Source organism: Lithobates pipiens, unplaced genomic scaffold (genome assembly GCF_037356315.1).
Source record: "Lithobates pipiens isolate NorthernLeopardFrog02 unplaced genomic scaffold, aLitPip1_a1.2 Scaffold_30, whole genome shotgun sequence".
NCBI classification, from domain to species: Eukaryota; Metazoa; Chordata; class Amphibia; order Anura; family Ranidae; genus Lithobates; species Lithobates pipiens.
In genome coordinates this window covers 29,224,834-29,227,645 of record NW_027507791.1, presented here as the reverse complement: position 1 = coordinate 29,227,645, position 2,812 = coordinate 29,224,834, and positions in this window count along the sequence as shown.

Below are 2,812 nucleotides of genomic sequence, written 5' to 3'. Positions count from 1 at the left end.
TCGAGACCCGTAGGAGGAGGTGAGGAGCCAGAAGAAGCACCAAAAGCCGTAGGAGGAGGCGAGGAGCCAGAGGAAGACACCGGGAGCTGCAGGAGGAGGCAGGGAGCCGGAGGAAGGCATCGAGAGCCACAGGAGGAGGCAAGGAGCCAGAGGAAGACTCCGGGAGCTACAGGAGGAGGCGAGGAGCCAGAGGAAGGCACCCGAAAGCCGTAGGAGGAGGCGAGGAGCCAGATGAAGACACCGGGAGCCGCAGGAGGAGGCGGGGAGCCGGAGGAAAGCACCGAGAGCCATAGGAGGAGGCGAGGAGCCAGAGGAAGACACTGGGAGCCGCAGGAGGAGGCGGGGAGACGGAGGAAGCACCGAAAGCCGTAGGAGGAGGCGAGGAGCCAGAGGAAGACCCCGGGAGCCGCAGGAGGAGACGGGGAGATGGAGGAAGGCACTGAGAGCCATAGGAGGAGGCGAGGAGCCAGAGGAAGACTCCGGGAGCTGCAGGAGGAGGCGGGGAGCCGGATGAAGACATTGGGAGCCGCAGGAGAAGGTGGGGAGACAGAAAAAGACACCGGGAGCCACAGGAGAAGGCAGGGAGCCGGAGGAGGACACTGGGAACCACAGGAGGAGACAGGGAGCTGGAGGAGGATACCGGGAGCCGCAGGAGGAGGCGGGGAGGTGAAGAAAGACTAGGGATCCAGAGGAAGTGGGGAGCCGGGGGAAACGGTGGGGAGCCTCAGGAGGAGGAGGGGAGCCAGAGGAGGACACCGGGAGCCGCAGGAGGAGGCGGGGAGGTGAAGAAAGACTCAGGGATCCAGAGGAAGTGGGGAGCCAGAGGAAACAGTGGGGAGTCTTAGGAGGAGGCGGGGAGCCAGAGGAGGACACTGGGAGCCGCAGGAGGAGACGACTAGTCAAAGGGGGAAACTGGGAACCGCAGGAGTAGTCAGGGGGCCGGAGGAGGACACCGGGAGCTGCAGGAAGAGGCGGAAAGCTGGAAAAATACGTGGGGATCCATAGGAGGAGGAGGAGGAGCAAGAGGAGGAGGTGGGGAGCTGTAGGAAGAGGCAGGGAGCCAGAGGAAGACACGGGGAGCCAGAGGAGCACAGAGGGGGACCAGAGCAGGACCGGGAAGCCAGAGGAGGAGGCAGGAAGCCGGAGGAGGAGGCGGGAAGCCAGAGGAAGACACAGGGAGCCGGAGGAGCACAGAGGGGGACCAGAGCAGGACCTGGGGAGCCGGAGGAGGAGGCGGGGAGCCAGAGGAAGACACGGGGAGCCGGAGGAGCACAGAGGGGGACTAGAGCAGGACCAGGAAGCCAGAGGAGGAGGCGGGGAGCCAGAGGAAGACACGGGAGCCGGAGGAGCACAGAGGTGGACTAGAGCAGGACCAGGAAGCCAGAGGAGGAGGCGGGGAGACAGAGGAAGACACGGGAACCGGAGGAGCACAGAGGGGGACTAGAGCAGGACCTGGGGAGCCGGAGGAGGAGGCGGGAAGGCAGAGGAAGACACGGGGAGCCGGAGGAGCACAGAGGGGGACCAGAGCAGGACCTGGGGAGCCGGAGGAGGAGGCGGGGAGCCAGAGGAAGACACGGGGAGCCGGAGGAGCACAGAGGGGGACTAGAGCAGGACCAGGAAGCCAGAGGAGGAGGCGGGGAGCCAGAGGAAGACACGGGGAGCCGGAGGAGCAGAGAGGGGGACCAGAGCAGGACCTGGGGAGCCGGAGGAGGAGGCGGGGAGCCAGAGGAAGACACGGGGAGCCGGAGGAGCACAGAGGGGGACTAGAGCAGGACCAGGAAGCCAGAGGAGGAGGCGGGGAGCCAGAGGAAGACACGGGGAGCCGGAGGAGCAGAGAGGGGGACCAGAGCAGGACCCGGGAAGCCAGAGGAGGAGGCGGGAAGCCAGAGGAAGACACGGGGAGCCAGAGGAGCACAGAGGGGGACCAGAGAAGGACCGGGAAGCCAGAGGAGGAGGCGGGAAGCCGAGGGAAGACACGGGGAGTCGGAGGAGCATGGAGGGGGACCAGAGCAGGACCCGGGAAGCCGGAGGAGGAGGTGGTAAGCTGGAGGAAAACACGGGGAGTTGGAGGAAGACAATTTTTTTTTTCTTTTGAAAGCCCATGGCGTGTGAAACACACTCAAAAACTTCACCCGGTACGGACACACCGTCCCAGACAGCCTTGAGGCACCCAACAATGTGGTTACAGAGAAGCCAAGTGGTGTCCAACATCCGTACCTTTTCTTCCCCATCGGATATATTATCTGACCCATCAAATTTCGACAAGCTGCTTTTACAGCCCGACCCGCCGACACAAATGGTATCCCTACTGTACTCCCTACTACTGAACATATCTACCCCCGACCTTCCACCATACACGCGGAAATGGGAAGTAGACTTACAACACTCTGTCTCACCTGCTGATTGGCAAAAGTGCTTCACCCTGACGCATAAGATTTCCCTAGCAACTAAGACTCAAGTAAAAGGGTTTAAACTGCTGACAAGATGGTACAGATGCCCTGCGACTATTCAACGTTTTAACCCTTCCTTGCCAGATACTTGCTGGCGATGCTTGTCCTCTAGAGGGACAATGCCCCACATTTGGTGGGCTTGCCCTCCTATTAGGAAATTCTGGCAAAGGATCTTTGACCTATACTTCAGGCTGATGGCGAACCTAAATTAAGCCCAGACCAGAGATAGAACTCCTAGCTATGATCCCAGGACCCCTTAAAAACGATGTATTGCACCACTTTCAGGCCACAGCTAGGACGGGCGATTCCCTGTCATTGGGGAACAGCGGAGGTACCTTCCCTGGGCGGATGGGCTGTTGAAG